General features: G+C 36.5%; 1 long non-coding RNA gene across 3 annotated transcripts in view; it reads right to left on the reverse strand.

Moving 5' to 3' along the window:
• Window positions 1–17,015, reverse strand: part of LOC104854057 — a 182,112-nt gene that overhangs the window by 71,159 nt on the left and 93,938 nt on the right. For 2 of the 3 annotated variants that reach the window (XR_777967.2, XR_777968.2), the window contains exon 2: window positions 13,365–13,431. This is a non-coding gene — a long non-coding RNA (uncharacterized LOC104854057). Of the gene's footprint in view, window positions 1–13,328; window positions 13,432–17,015 lie in introns of all 3 variants that reach the window. The other variant, XR_777966.2, reaches the window with a different exon arrangement.

Genomic DNA, 17,015 nt, shown 5'->3' on the forward strand with positions numbered 1-17,015 from the left:
TTTTGACTGTTGTATTTTAACAATCATGGGCTTTGATCCTCATTATATTGCTCCTGTAATCTTAAGCCCAGCCTGCTCTTTTAGTATGTATTTTCTTGTATTAATCTATACTGTTTTCTCTTCATTTTCTTCCTCTGAAATGTCCATTTTGCATGTGCCCTTGTCTGGTCCTCAATAGGTTTCTGAGTGAATGGGCATCATGGTCATGAGCATGCTTTCGTTCTCAAAACAAGTAGCTTTGCAATGATGACTTCAATTGACAGTCATTTCTTTCTCTCACTCTTTCTGTCCTCTTCTTTCTCCTTCAGTTTTATAATATTGTCCTCCTATTCCTGATCTAAACCTTTCATGCTTCCAGTTCCCTAACTTGATACTGACTTGTCACAAAAGATGAGCAGGGTGTGACCCCACAAGTGGGATCTGATACCTATAGGCACTGTATAAATTAGGGTACAGATTTAATATCTGTCACAAAGGCCAAAATAACTATGGGTTAAACAAGATAGCGGTTAATTTTGCCTCCACAAGAGCTGAAAAGGTGACCCTATCATTTGTGGTACCTGAACTTCTCTCCTTTTGCATTCTTTCCTTCAACATAAAAACTTATATTTTATAGTCCAGGATTGCTTTTCCAGCTCCTGTGTCCACATTCCCACATGAGGTGAAAAATAAGGGAGGTTATGCTCCTTCCATTTTAAAGGTGTCAAGTTATAGTTATTACTTCTCATACCCCACTGCCTAGACTAATCACTTGGCCACACTTTGCCTTCAGGGACACTCGGACACAAATTCTTTAGCTACTTACACTGTTTTAGACAATTATAAGGGTAAAATTACGAGATATATACAAAATTGAACTAACAGATATGTTACCTTATTGGAAAAAAGTGAGCACTAGAAGAACCAAACTGGTAACAGTTTGTAAAGCTACTTATTATGAGAACTAAAGCACATTCTATGACCACTCCGAAGCCTACTGAGGACCAAACTGGTCATGTATCCTTTTGGTTTTTGCACTACCATTCTTTGATCATCTCACTCATATTCATTCACAAAACTAAGCATGCAATGTACAATGCAGGCTGTGGATCTACACAAGAACCTCCAGTACAAATCCTGCCTTTTTGTATGTACCCTCTTCACAGGCATGAGAAGTAATCAGACAAGAACTCAGATGTACATGGACATGCACACTAAAGAATGGTGAGATGTCAGTAGACTCCAGTAAAAAGTTTGTTCAGGGAAAAAAAAAAAGTTCAGCAGGTGAAAGCAAAGAGCTGAGTAGAAACGAAGCAATAATAAGCTTTCTATGTTAGGATAAAGAGATTCAAATTTAACCTATATACAAGGTGATAGCAAGATACCAAAGAAAAATTATCAGGAAATACATAAATAGATTGTTTTTAAGGGTATGATTCCTCTACAAAAGAAATACTTGATCAATTTGACTACATGAAAATTAAAAAAAACCTGCTGTCATAAACATTCACAAAATGAAAAGATGAATGACAAAATGAAAAAAATATTATCCATACATATGACAGGCAGTAGGTTAATTTCCTCATATTATTAAAAAAACTAAAGATCAGTAATAGAAGGAAAAAACAAAGTATTCCAAAGATATTAACAGACTCTGCACAGGAAAAAGTTACTAATGACTTTCAAATAAGTTAAATCTCACTTTAACTTGATATATTACATCCAGTTGATATAAACACTTGATATATTACATCCAGTTGATATAAACACTGATATATTAAATCCAAAATTTGCTAATACACATTACTGGTAAAAAGTTTGTGGAAAACAGATTATTCAGGGCAAAAGGGTTACTTCAAAATTAAAAGGAAAAGAGGTATACCCCAGCGTGGTAAGCAACCTCTAAAAACAGCACTGCTAACCCACTTTTTCTGGAACAAGTATTCATGCTGTTGTATAAGCCCCTCCCCATGTGTGAGAATGGGACCTAGTGACTCCCTTCTAACAAAAAGAATGTAACAAAAGCAATGAGAAGCCAGTTCCTAAATCACATTACAAAATGGTTCTGACTTGCATGTTGCTTACTCTCTCTTGCTTTTTTACTGCATCATTCTGAAAAACACTAGTCCCACTCAGTGCCCAGTGAAAAGGCCCATTTGGAAAAAGATGTGTCTGTAGTCCACAGCTATTGCAGACCTGAGGCCAGCCAACAGCCGCAGGAGCTATCCTGAAGCAGATCTCTCCTGGTGGAGCCTCAAAGTGACGACTGCACTCCCCCCCAACACTTAGCCAGGTAAGACTAAGCCTGAGGACTCAAACCAGCCATGCCCTGGATCCACAAAAACTGAAATAATAAATATATTTTTGTTTGGAGCCACTAGACTTTTTTATTTTTGTACCAGGGATCGAACTCAAGGCCTTGCCCTTGCGAGGCAGGCACAGTGCCATTGAACTAAATCCCAGCCCATGGAGCCACTAAACTTTGAGACAATCTGTTACACAGCAATAAGTAATTAAAATTGATTTTGATACCTGCAGATGGAAAGTTGCCTTGGTCTTGGAACCAGGCAGGGCAGAGGTGGCTGGAAAGATTTTGAGGAACATTGAAGAAAACACTTAACATTGCCTTGAACTATTTATAGCAATCTCAACTTTGAGGATTCTTTGGTGAGGGTGCAAGAGCAAGCATGAAATATGCTATTGGGAAGCAGCAGAAGAGATTTCCTTGTTATATAGTTGTAGAAAGTGTAATGACACTGTTGCCTTCAGTAACACTGAAAATGCTATATGCATAAAATGAGTGGGGGATCTAGCTGAGATCTTCAAACCATGTGTGCTGGGCAGGATGACACTTGTAATCTCAGCAATTGAGAGATAGAGGTAGGAGGATTAGAATGAGTTCCAGAGCAGCCTAGGCTTCAGGTTGAGTTTATGGCCAGCCTTAGGTATATAGAGAGACCTCCTCTCAAGCAAACAACCAAGTGTTGAGGTTGTTGCTACTTTGTTTCGTTCTGAGAATCTTATTTCCAGATAATACATTATAGGACTCAAAGGTCCAGTTTTACAAACACACACACCACACACACAATCATAAGGCATAAAAAGTAGCTCAGTAGGCACAGCTGCCTACCTGGTAAGCATGAGACCCTGTGTTAGACTCTTGGTACTGAAAAAAAAAAGGAAAATGTCCCTGAGAAAGACCAATGGTAGAATTGCCAAACACTTTAAAATAACAGCCTTAAAAGAACTAAATGAAAGCTGAGCATGGAGGTAACATGACTGTGATCAGAATGAGTCGGGAGGCTGAGTAGGGGGATTCCAAGTTTGAGACCAGCCTGGGTAATTTAATGAGATCCTATCTCAAAATAAAACAGGGGGGCTGAGAGTATAGCTCAGGGGTAGAGCACCTCTGGATTTGATCTTCAGTACCACACACACACACACACACACACACACAAACTAAAGAAAAAAAGTATTATTACTGCATGTGTGTGTGAGTGTGAATATTGTACTGGGGATTGCACCCAGACCTTTTGCACTGAGCTATATCCAAGCACTTTAAAACTTTTTTTTTTTTTTTTGGTTTGGTTTCTCAAAGAAAGGTGTTATGCACTTCAGGCTAGATTTTAGCTGGAGGTGAATCTCCTGCCTCAGCCTCCCAAGTGTTAGGATTAAAGGTGTGTGCCTAGCAGTGGGTCTGACCAAGATTACATTTTTTAAAATGTGCATAAGGTAACCCTACATCCCCAAATCTTGAGAAGCTAAATGCAGGAGGATTACAAGTTTGATACCAGTGCAGGTAACATAGTGAGATCCTATCTCAAATTAAAAATTAAAAGGTCTGATCCCAGTACCACAAAAATGTATATAAAATGTGGAAATATCAATAAAGAGCTATGATGCATTTTAAAATTTCTAGGCTAAAAAATATAATAATCGAAATAAAAAATTCACTAGAAAGATTCAGAGGCAGATTTAAGACAAGAGAAAATCAGCAAACCAGAAGGTAAATGAAATTATTGTCTGAAAAGCAGAAAAGATTAAAAAAAATAAAAGGTAGACACAGCCTAGGGACATCAAGAACAACAATGTATGTATTATGGCAATTCCAGAAGCAGAGGAAGTAAAATGGGCAGAGATTACTTAAAGAAATAACAGATGAAAATTTATGAAAAAGAAAAAAAATTATTTTTGGTACTGGGGATCAAACTCAAGACCTTGTGCTTGTAAGGCAGGCAGCGGCACCACTGAGCTAAATCTCTGGCCCAAAAATTTCTGAATTTTGGTGAAAAATACTAATAACAACATCCGATAAGATTAACAAACTCCAATAGGATGAAATCAAAGAAGCCCATTCTAATACACTACATGCATATTGTCAAAAGACAAAGAGAATCTGCAAAGCATCAAGAGAGAAACAACTTATCACAATAACAGCATCAGTAGATTTCTCATCAGAAACCTTGGAGGCCAGAAGAAGTGGGTCGATATATCCAAAGAGCAAACAAACAAACAAAAAAATATCAACTAAGAATCCTATCCAGCAAAACTATTCTTCAGCTGTGAGGCAGAAAGTAAAAAGTTCGACTTTGGAGGTGGAGGCAGGAACATCACCAGTTATAGGCCAGCCTACAGAATTCAGTGAGACCCTGTCTTCAAAAACCAAGAATGGGCCAGAGGTGGTGGTGCAAAACACTCCGGGGGAGACACACGACACACCACAAGAAGAAGAAAGAGGGGTGGGGAATGCAGCCCCAGGGAAGCATGGACTTTTGAGGTCATAAGTATATGGGTGCACAACTGAATGAAGAAACGAGTGCATGCATAAATTTGCAAATGGATGGAAAAAATAAAGGGCTGGGGATGTAGTTCAGAGTTCACTGGGTTAAACATCAAGTTGGCTGGGAAGGGGTGGGGCATGCAGAATCAACAGCAAACAGAGAGAAAGAAGGGAGGGATACAAAAAAGCGAAGGAAAACAGGCTACACATGGCCTGCTCCATTGTGAAAGTCTGTTATGGGACCTATTGTAAAGGTTGAGTGGGCCTGGCTAGGGAGATTTAGCGAGACTCCCTCCACTCCGAGCCATCTTGATTTTTTTCTTACTTTGAAAGGGGTGTGTGTGTATGTGTGTGTAATTCAAGGTAAAAAAAATCAGGATGGTTTGGGAAGCAGATGTGTGATGGCCCACACCTATCATTTCAGCACAAAAGAAAAACAAAGACAAACAAACCCCTCCAAAATAAAAGAAAAATACAGTGGCTGCCTCACAAGTCAGAGAGGCCCTGAGTTTGATTCCCGGTACCAAGCAAAGAAGAAGAAGAAGAAGAAAAAAAAAAGACACCCCTTCAGACAGCACCCCCGCAACAAGAGACCCTGGAGATACGCTACAGCACCTGCTATCGAGGACAGATTCAGTTTGGCCCTCTGTTCATTCATTAGGATTACCATTAGGACTACCAACACCAATTGCATTGCTTGGCAGCAAAGTTTATGGACAACTGCTCTCCATAGGGTTGTTTTTTGTTTTTTAATTTTAAAAATAAAAGAAGCCTGGCATGGTGGTGCACACCTGTAATTACAGTCCTCAGGAGGCTGAAGCAGGAGGATCCTCACGAGTTCCAGTTGGAGGCTAGACTGGGCTACATACTGAGTTCAAGGGCAGCTTGAATAGTGAGACCCTATCTTTAAAAAATAAAACCAAACATAACAGCACAGAGAAGAGCTTTAATAAAACTTAAATAAAATTTTAAGAAAAAAAAGAAACTCTCAAAAAATCAAAAGGTGAGTTTGTTGTCACTTGACCTGTCCTCCAAAACTGGTAAAGTTTGAAATGAAAGGATGCTAGAGAGTGACAAGATCAGTAACAATAGATAAAGATCTTGAGAAAGACAATTATAAAAAGTAGGATTACTGTAACTTTGGTTTGAAACTTTTTTCTATAAAAGACCAATAGTTTTTTAAAGTTATTAATATAAAACCTAAGTTGTGTAAAAAAAATTCACTTTTGAAACAGACATAAATAAAAGATTTAATACACAAGAAGATAGATTTATATAATACAAGACTATCAAAATATAGGAAGCAAAAAATTGACATCATTAATGGGTATTTCATAACTCCATTATAAAAAAACTGAAAAAAATGGGTTTAAAAGCTACCCCAACAATAGAATACACATTTTTCTCTCATGTGAAATTAAGTCTCAACAGACTTAAGAAGTGAATTCATATAAAATGTCCTCTCTGACCACAAAAGAATGACATTAAATCCAACAACTGAAGAAAAAATTTAAAATTCACAAATTTGTGAAAATTAAACACCACATTCTTGACCAATAAAGAACAAATTCTCACAGAGAAATAGAACATCTAAATAGATCTGTAACTAACAAAGAGATCTTTTTACTAATTAAAAATGGACTAACAAAGAAAAGCCCTAGATCTGCTGGTTTCACTCTTAAATTTTACTAAACCTTTCAAGAAGTAACATATAACCTTTCAAATTTTTTCAAAATATTGAAGAAGCACTTCTGGACTCATTCTATGGGTTCCACTGTCCTGATAACAAAGGCAGACCAAGATACTAAAAGAAAACTACAAACTAAACTCCTTGATGAACATTGAAATAAAATTTCACAACAAATTACTAGTGAATTGAAATCAGCAGCATATAAAAAGATTATATACATCACAATTAAATGGCATTTATTCCAGGAATGTGAGACTAGTTCAGCATATGAAAAAATTATTAATGTGATATATATACCACAGTAACAGAATGATGGGAAAAAGAAAAACACCCCATATGGTCATTTATCTTGATGCAGAAAAAACTAATTTGACACAATTCAATATCCTTTCATGATAAAGCACTAGACAGACAAATAAAAGGAAACTATTTTAACATAATAAAATGTATATACAAACAACCATATCTAACATCATACTCAATGGTGAAAGACTGAAAACTTTTCCTTTAAAATTGGGAATGAGGCAAGGATGCCTGCTTTTTCTGCTTCTACTCAACATAGTTCTGGAAGTTTACACCGCAGTGATTAGACAAGAAAATGAAATAGAAGGTACAAAAGTTGCAAAAACAAGTAAAATTATTTGAAGACATGCTCATACATGTAGAAAACCCTAAAGTTTCTACAAAAAAACCCTATTAGAACTAATTAATGCAGCAGACTAGAGAAATACAAAATCAACAACTCAAAAATTAGTTATTTCTATACGCCAACAATGAACAATCTAAAAAGGAAGAATGTGATTCCATTTACAACATCCAAAAGAATAAAATTTAGGAATTAACTAAGGAGGTAAAAAACATGTACAATGAAAGCTATAAAATATTCCTGAAATTAAAGAAAAAATAAGTGGAAGAGCAGCCCATGTTCATAGTTGAAGGACTTAATATTCTTAAAATCATTCAATGTGATATACAGGTTCAATGCAATCCGCATCAAAATCCTAACAATGTTTTTGCATACGTAGAAAAATCCATCCTCATGTAATAGAGAATTTTAAGGGATCTTGAGTAGATAAAAAAAATCTTGAAAAAGAATAAAGTCAGAAGACTTAAACTTCCTGCTTTTAAAAATTATAAAGCTATAGAAGTAAAACTGTAGTACAGGCATATGGAGGGAAAGGGGTTAAAGAATTAAGATGTGCTATACACATGTACTAAGCCTGCACAAGAAATGAAAATATCATATACTGCATATATGTACTAAAAAAAATGATTTTCAGAAAAAGGAAACTATGGACGAAATAGAAATCAATCCTTGAATATAACTGCTATAAACTGAACCGCATCCCCCTATAATTTGTATGTGAAAGCCCCAAACTCTCCTGTGACTGTATTGTAGACAGTAGCTTTAAGAAGGTGACCAATGTTAAATGAGGTCATAAGGATAGAGCCCTGATCCAATAGAACTGGCCCCCTTATAAAAAGAGAAACAGACATGAGAGCTCTTTCTTTACCATGTGAGGGACTCATTTAAGACAGTCATCTGGAAATCAGGAAAAGAACCCTCCCCAGATTCCAACCATGCTGGCACTCTGCCCTGGGACTTCAAAAATAAATTTCTGTCTATGGTATTTTGTTATGGCATCCTGAACTATCAAATACAAGGCTAAATAATTTTCCACAGAGTTGTCAAGACTTCTCAGTGGAGGAAAGGACAGTTTTCAATAAATGGTGATAGAAAAAATAGATATTCACACGCAAAAGAATAAAGTCAAACTTTTATCTAATACTATACACAATAATTAGCTCAAAGTGGATCAAAGACTTAAACATAAGAACTAAAACTTTAACAGTATGAGAAGAATATATAGGACAAAAGTGCTATGACATCAGATTTGGTAATGATTTCTTGGACATGACACTAAAAGCCCAGGCAACAAAAGAAAAAACAGACATATAAGATGTTATAAAAATTTCAAACTTCCAATCATCAAAGGATTTTATCAACAGAGTAAAAAAGCAACCTGTAGTATGGGAGAAAATATTTGCAAACTATATATCTGTTGAGGCTTTAATATCCAGAATATATGCCAAACTTCTACAACTCAACAAAAATCCAATTAAAAATGCACAACAAAAGACTAACAGACATTTCTACAAAGAAGATATAAAAATGAACAATAAACAAGAAGAGATGCTCAGTTCCATTAATTAGGGAAATACAAACCAAAACCATATAAAATAGTATCTCACAACCAGTAGGTCTCTTCCTTTTTGTCTATTTAAAAATCACAGAAAACTGTAAAAGTTGGCGAGAAAGTAAAATTGGATCCCTACTGCAAATCTCTTAAATATAATTCTTAATAGATTAAAGATTTAGTTTAAAATGAAGCCATAGAAATATTAGAAAAGACCTTAGGATAGACACAGATCTTTGAAACCAAACACAAAAAGGGCTAAACATAAAGAAAAAAAGGATAAATCTGATTTAATTAAAATTAAGAATTTTTGTTTATTACAAGAAATCATTGAGAGTAAAAGAGCAAGGTAGAGTGGAAGATTATATATATCCAGAATAATGCAAGACACAAAAATAAAGCCATCAAAAACCTCTTTAGAAAACAGGCAAGATGGGACCAGGGATGTAGTTCAGTGGTGTCATGCCTGCCTGGCAAGTGTAAGGTCCCAAGTTTGACTCCCAGTACCAGGGGGGGAAAATAGGCAAGAAACTGAAACAGACACATTGCAAGATATGATATACAAGGATCCAAGAAGTAAATGCAAAGGAACAAGAAGAAAGAGGGGAGAGGAGGAAGGAAAGAGGGGTGAGGGGAGGGACAGAGAGATAAAGATAGAAATAGAGGGAGAGGGAGAGAGAAAGGCCACCATGCAGTCACAAGAATGTGGACACAAGAATGCTAAAAAAATGCTGGGAACATAAAATGATAAAAACAGGCTGGGCTGTTACTAAACTAACCATTGGCCTATCAAAGTTCATATAGAGTTAAGTCATAAACCTACCTAAAGTCACATAACAAAGTAAAGTAAATAATCTCCATCTGATGTCAGAACCTTTTTTTTTTTGTACAGTTACCCTAATCTTTCTAACATGAGTCCAGATCATTTACAAACACACCAATGCCATAAATGAACTTTATATCTTCTATTGAGTTCATTGCTATTTGCATTTGTTTCAAATGGAAGACTTGCCGGGCATGATGATGCAGACCTGTAATCTCAGCACTCAGGAGGCTGAAGAAAGAAGACCACGGTAAGTTTGAGGCTAACCTATGCTCCATAGTGAGTTCAAGACCATCCTGGACGATATAGCAAGACCCTGTCTCAAAACAAACAAACAAACAAAAAACAAAAATGAAAGACAGACAGAATGACTTGATGACAAAGCTTTTGGTTAACTTTGGGAAAAGCCCTTAGTTGACTATTGGGGTTGACTGAACCTTAATAGAAGTCCAGAAGTGAAACATTAAATTATAACCAGAAAAAGCACCAAAATGTTAGAAATTATATTCTGCTTTCCAGTTCAATAAAATTCTTCCCCAAATATAACAAAATTGTTTTCTATTAAACTGGTTGTCTTGTCAATGTTTCTCTTGGTTGAAATCCTCAAGTGTTCAGGAGGCCTTTACTTCCTGACAATAGTCAAACTTCAAAGCCATGATCTTTGCTTATTATTTTTTTTAATCATTTGTTTACCATCATACGCCTACCAAATCTCAGGTTTGTGAGCCACCTAAGACTGCAGGTATTTTATTTCTTATAATTCTCATCTGAAATGTTTTCCAGTAATTAACCATAGGTCTTTATTCTAGAAAATGCTTTTTGTTCTTGTTTCATATGAGGATCTAATAATGCTGCATCAATAGACTAAAATTTATAATCCTTGCAGTTAAAACATTTTAAAAGCTTTCCAAATCACCTTTTGGGCAATGTTAAATTGATGCTTACACTGCCACACCATAGGTGCCCAGTCATCAGAAGCACCAAAGCATTCCTCTCAGTTACTATTGCCATGCTGATGTGTTAATAGGTCTTACTAGTATTTTATAGGAGCTTAAAGGACATGCATGCATGGAATGTCCCATCAAAAAGCAGCAGTTTAGAAATCATAGAAGCGAATTTGTGTGATTTAAACAACATTTATCCTTGAGGTCCCTCAACTAATTAGGAATCCTTTTTAAACACTGAAACATTTCCGACAGTACCTAAAAAAAGTACTGAAATTTCAGTAAAAAGCCTGAATATTTCAAACATTTTGCGAGAACAAAGTGAAACAAAGAAATCTCCCCAGATGTCAACCTTTTCCCACAGATCAAGAGACTTGGGCATGGACAGGAGCACAGAGGAGTGTACTTCTGAGCTCTGAATCTGCAGGAGAGCTTTTCTCTTGCTTGATTAAAGAAGGAAAAAGGACATGAATTAAAGCAATCTGGCCAAATAAGAGAACAGGTTAGTAATGACTTTTTTCTCCTCCTTAAGAAATTTTATAATGATTCCACACATGTGGGAATGCATAAGCTTCTTCAGTACAATTTCATTTCAGACTGTGAAAGTGCGAAGTTCTTCCATATGAATGGACAGCGAAGACTTAGCATCTTCAATGTATTCAGACAATTCACAATTTAAGTATTTAATAATCTGCATATTATATTATGCACATGATATTGCTTTTTATCAAAGTTTGGTTCGTATTTGCTATATATCCTACTGCTCATATTTATTAAAAGAGTTCCTATGACCCAATTTCCTTGGTTCAAAAAAAAAAAATTTTTTTTTTTTTTTGGTACCAGGGATCAAAATCGGGTCCTTGCCCTTGCAAGGCAGGAAGCAGAACCACTGAGCTAAATCCCTAGCCACTGCTTCTAATTTTTAAAAATGTTCTGAGGTATAAGTGTCTTGCATTTCTCTATGCTTCTGAGACTACTCTGCCTCACTTGAGAGCCCTGCATTTTTGTCTCTAAAACTGAGTTTGAGAGTTTACCACCATCAAAATTATGAGGATGGAGTGGGATAGAAAAGTCTAAGTGAAGGCAACAGGTATTTGGCCCTAGAATGGGGCAGCAGTAGCAAGGGTTACCTCAGAACCCACCTGGCTCTACCTTTGGCCACTTTAAAGAAATTTCCAGCTGGACTACTTCTAGTGTTTGAGCAGGAACACTAGAAGGAACATTCACTTTTCCTGTCTCTAAGACAATGCCCAATACCCAGGTTTAATTTTTTTTTTTTTTTGTACCTGGGATCGAACTCAGGTCCTTGCGCTTGTTAGGCCGGTGGCGGAATCACTGAGCTAAATCTCTGGCCCCAGGTTTAATTTTATTTGTGGCTTTAAGGGATTCAATTCATAGTCAGTTTCCAGGCAGATACCACACCGCAGAAGGGCATAGTGGAACGAAGATGCAAAGTTCACAGTGGCTGGGAAGCAGAGCAGAACCAGAGAGGAGCAGCCAGGGACCGTATATAGCACCAAAGGTCACACCCCCATGACTCATCCAGGTACACTTATTGTGCTTTGCTAATCCCCTAAGAGGCTCCCAAGCAAATCAAGTTGACACAATTAGGTGTAACCACCACAGTCCTTATTCATTCGTACTAATAGACATTAGATATGTTTTATAATGTCACATAAGAAAGAAGAGAAGATATTTCTTAGAAGTATCACTGAATTTATTATTCTCATTCTCTTTATCCTTCTCACAGTCAGCATATATTTCTAGCCTACTATAACTGACAAATTTCCTGCATGAGCCTCCTCATACTTCCCTGGAATTCTATTTGGCCACAAGGTAATTTGGTCACCTTTTTTAATAGACAGGTAGAAGAGTAAATGCCAACAATTCATAAGAGTCACCAGATAATGGTTAAAAACAAACACTAGTTTCCACCTCTAACCTACTTTAGAATCCATAAAAATATAGGATTCTTTACTTTTAAAAGAATTCCAACTGTTATTCTGATTAGGTAACTTTGAGATGGACTAAGAAAATCATAGTACTTCTTCTTATATATATATATATATATCATATAGTTCATCATCTAATCAGAACATTTTGAAAGTCAGAGCAGGACTATTAAAAAGCCACTGGTCCACCTGGAAAAAATCAGAGACAATTTTGGGCAATCAGAATATATGATCACCTGCCAGGTGTGGTGGTGCATGCCTGAAATCCCAGCACTCGGGAAGCTGAGGCAGGAGGACTGCTGTGAGTTCAAGACCAGCCTGGGCTACATAGTGAGTTCCAGGTCAGTCTCAACTACATAGTGAGACCCTGTCTCAATACCCCCCAAAAAAGAAATGTATGATCAGTCTACTTATAGATCATAATCTTTCTCTTGATTTACGTCCTTTATTTTTACAATGGCTTTGAGATTAAATTTTCACACATCCTTTTCAATGCATCCTTTTCAAATGTCCAAAGCAATATTTCTAGTATATTCAGAGTTTTGCAACTACCACAAAAATCTAGAACATCTCTACCTTACCAAAAGAAAAATACCTTTAGCACCCATCCCAGCTCTTGATCCCCCTCCCCTGAAGCTCTATGTAACCATAGATTATTTTTACTTTATGGATTTGGCTATTCTTGAAATTTCCTATAAATGGAACCATTTAATAAAAGTGGTCTTTTATAACTGCTTCCTTTTATTTAGCACATTTTCCAAGTTCAGCCATGTTGTAATGTGTCAGTACTTCATTTGTTTTTATTGCTGAATACTATTTATTGTAAATATATATTACATTATATTTATCCATTCATCAATTGATAAAAATTTGAATCATTTCCATTTTTTTGGCAATTATGGATAATGCTGCTAAGAACATTTGTGTAAAAATTGGGTAGACATATTTTCATTCTTACTTACATCTTACTCCATGTCACCACTATGCAAAGTTCTTACTTTGGAGGACTCTAAACAATGGTTTTTCACAAGCCGTGTAGAGGAGTGAGAAATCAGTACAAAGGACCTGAAAGGTAGAACATTATATTACTTAGATTATTTAAAATAGCTATTTTTGTCTTTCAAAGACATTTATGCTCTTTCTAGCAATGACCTAAATACTTGCTCAGAAATTAGATGAGAAAAAGACATAGGTAGGGAAGGAACCAACCTTAAGGATCAGCAGAAATTCCTTCCGGGCTACCAAAGGTCCTTGCTTCAGAGCTTAAAGTTATTTATCTAAGAGCAGAAGAACTAATATATCAAAGCTAATATAACACTTGCAAAAAGCTCCTGGGTCTTAGTTCTTTGATCAAATATTTGCATTCTGTGTCTTGAATTAACAGTTTTAATTTCTAGTGTTAATAGTTTACTCAATGATGACTTCTTTAATTTGGTCTTTTTCTTTAAAATGTATGACATGCACAGGCTGCTTTCAAGAAAGGTGTTTAACCTTATGAAGACCTACACATAATGTAATGGTCTTACATGAGAAAACGTATAGTAAAGTTAGGTGTGTTAAAGTAAAATCAATACCTACAGAAGAGAAAATTAGAAAGGAAATTGCCGATTTTCCTACCTTCCTTTTCCTGTTCACTACACTATGCATTTTGGAACTCTTAGGAATCATTACGTTACAAAAGTTTCCAGGTTTTCTATTCTAATGGGTTCCAGGTTTTCCTCTTAGGGAGATGAAACTAACAGACTTAGTAAATCCTTATTTATTTGCCCCCAAAGCCAGGCAGTATTCTTTCTTTGGTTCTGCTTTCTATTCATTTGCTACCTCTTCTCAGATTCCTTTGCTGGCCATCATTAATCTTTCAAGCTACAGCTGGGTGGGTTCAGAACAAAACCATCAGAGGAAGTGAAAAATGAAGTATTTACCTGCACCAATGTGGGGGAAAAAAAAAGACCTATCAACTTTATCCTTTCAATGCAATCACATTTATTTTAGTCTATTCACTTTCTAGATAAAAGAAAGGATGCATATATACACTTGCATATATTTACCCTGCACACACACACACACACACACACACATATATTTGTCCTCATTTGTAATGAGGTGTAATATATAGAGCTCAGTTTGTTACCATGGAGACACTGGTCCTCTGTTTCTTATCACAGAGCCACACTATCGCCTGGTGTCAGCCAAGGAGGGATGACAAAGGCCTCCCCAAGAGCCTAGCTCTGCAATTACTGAGCAATCAAGCGCCTCTTTTGATAGAGCACATCTAGGTATTCATGGCTCCTCACTCAACACTGTCTTCTTCCTTTTTAAACTTATAAATAGCAGGCTGCAGTAACCAAGAATAGATATCTTCCCCTGTTGGATTTCCTGTTTACTCAGGATTTTAGTGATATTGTTTGGTTTATACCAGAGAGCTCATTAGCTACCATCCTCTTTATTTTTGCATCTGCCATTTTAAGATTTAGCAATCACTTTCATCTGAGGATAATGATATTCCTTTTATGTATTAATTTGTTATGATTTGTCATTAACTGGCCACATGAAGAAGTGAATAAATAAAAATCATAGTCTCTAAGTTTCCTCTTAGTTCCAAGTTTCCCTTAATTTCTCTAAACAAATCACTAAAGCTATCAACAGAAGGGAGGAAAAAGAATGACTAGCATTCATTCCTAGTCACCTGGTGGTGATATAACCAAGAATCTATATGACTACAATACACATAATAAACAAAAGGTCTAATTTTTCTTTAAGATTTTTATTTTAAGGGCTGATCTCATGATTTCCAAATTTGCCTGGATGCTCAGACTGAGACATTCAAACTCTGGGCAATTTGGGGTAAAATGGAGTATGGATTGAAGCATTTAGATTACCCTGGATCTATTATCAATATGTTTATTTTTCTTTATTTATTTTTGTATATTATTTGACCTTTTAAAAAATGTTATCGGTACATTTTAGGTATATAATGGCATGCATCATTGGAAATTTGTATGTTTACATGATATATCTTGGTTTGTATTTTTTCCCCATTCCCCTGCCCTCCCATCAACCGCTCCACCCCTCCCTATTTACAAAGACTTTATTTCCACTTTTTTTCCTTTTTTCATATTAATTCCATTCCCTTCTTTCCTTTCCCCAATCCCTCCCTGTTTCTTTAAGAGTATCAGCTGTCTCAAACTTGGCCTTGTGCAGGTTCTATAGTGTTACAAAATACATAGTTGTCTCTGTTTTAGCTTAAAATGACCGTAATCACCAAGGAATAAGGGTCGCTTATGTGTTTAAAATCATGATTATGGTTGGTATTGGAAGAGATGGAAACAGTGAGATACTAAGACTGTATAAGACACAATCACTGCTCAGAATAAACTTAAGCTCTACCTGGGGAAATAACCTTTAAACTTAAGTACCACGCTCAATAATAATATGAATTAGAAGGCAGAAAGTACACACAAACATACGTGTTCCTTCAGAACAATGAGTCAAGTCCAGTGGAAGCAAGCCTGGCCACGTGTAGCTGACCGCTGGCCTTGTTCAGGGATATAGACCCGCTGCTTCGTTCTCTCCAACCCGGGACAAATGAGGACGAAAGACAAAGAGACATGGAGCCAGTTTAACTTGCTGGCAGCCATGACGCTCGTACCTACAGGAGGCAAAGGAACCCAAACCTCCGCCTCACCTTGCTTTTATTCACCTAGACACAGGTACGAGCAATCAAAGTAACAGAAGATTCATCTGCTTTCTAATATCCATTTGTACATCCTCTGGTAAACAATTTAACCTCAGCTGTCTTAAATTTTCCCTAATATACAGTATGCAATCAACCCTAAGTACAACTTTTCTCCTTTGTGCTCACAGAGGAGGCCAATTAGGCCTTAATTCTCCTCTGGTCCTCCACAGTTCAGTTAGTGTTATAGTCTCCATGTGTCCCCCAAAGCTCATGTGTTGAAACTCAATCCCTAATATAAGAGTGCTGAGAGGTGGAACCTTTAAGAGGTGACTGGGTTACCTTGTAGGTGAATGGATTAATACTTTTATCCATGAAGCAGGTTAGATATGATTGGAGTGAATTCCTGATTAAAGTATGGGTTCAGCTCCTCCTCTACCACCACCCTCACCCTCTCTTGCCCTTCCAGTAGAAGGTGGTACAGAGAAGGCCCTCACCAATATAGCCCCTCAGTCTTGAAATTTACAGCCTGTAGAACAGTAAGCCAAATGAACTTCCATTGTTTTAAAATTATCCAGTCTGTGGTATTATTATGGCAGCATAAAATGGACAAAGACAGTTAATAAGACTTAGCGGAAAAGACGAGATTCGTCTTAAATAGAAAAAAAGAGAAAAAAGCATTCTAGGCAAGGAAAATACCAGGAGCTAAACTGCAGTAATGGGAGCAATCATGGTCCTCCTCTCAGATCAAGCCCTGAAATGCTTCCCTCTTTCTCTTACTAGAGAAAAAGAGAGGCGAGAAGAAAGAAGAAAGGGGGAGAGGTAGGGAGAACATTATATTCAAAATGATACAATTAAAAAATGAAAATCAGAGATTGCTTATTTTTTGCAGTTGGAGAACATAGTGTTTAACAGTCAGAATATGGACACCTCCCATGTTAAATGAACCCTGTTTGTCAGGAAAGTCATTAATGAG

The sequence above is a fragment of the Fukomys damarensis genome, unplaced genomic scaffold (assembly GCF_012274545.1).
Source record: "Fukomys damarensis isolate Sample0158 unplaced genomic scaffold, DMR_v1.0_HiC HiC_scaffold_32, whole genome shotgun sequence".
In the NCBI taxonomy this organism is placed as follows: Eukaryota; Metazoa; Chordata; class Mammalia; order Rodentia; family Bathyergidae; genus Fukomys; species Fukomys damarensis.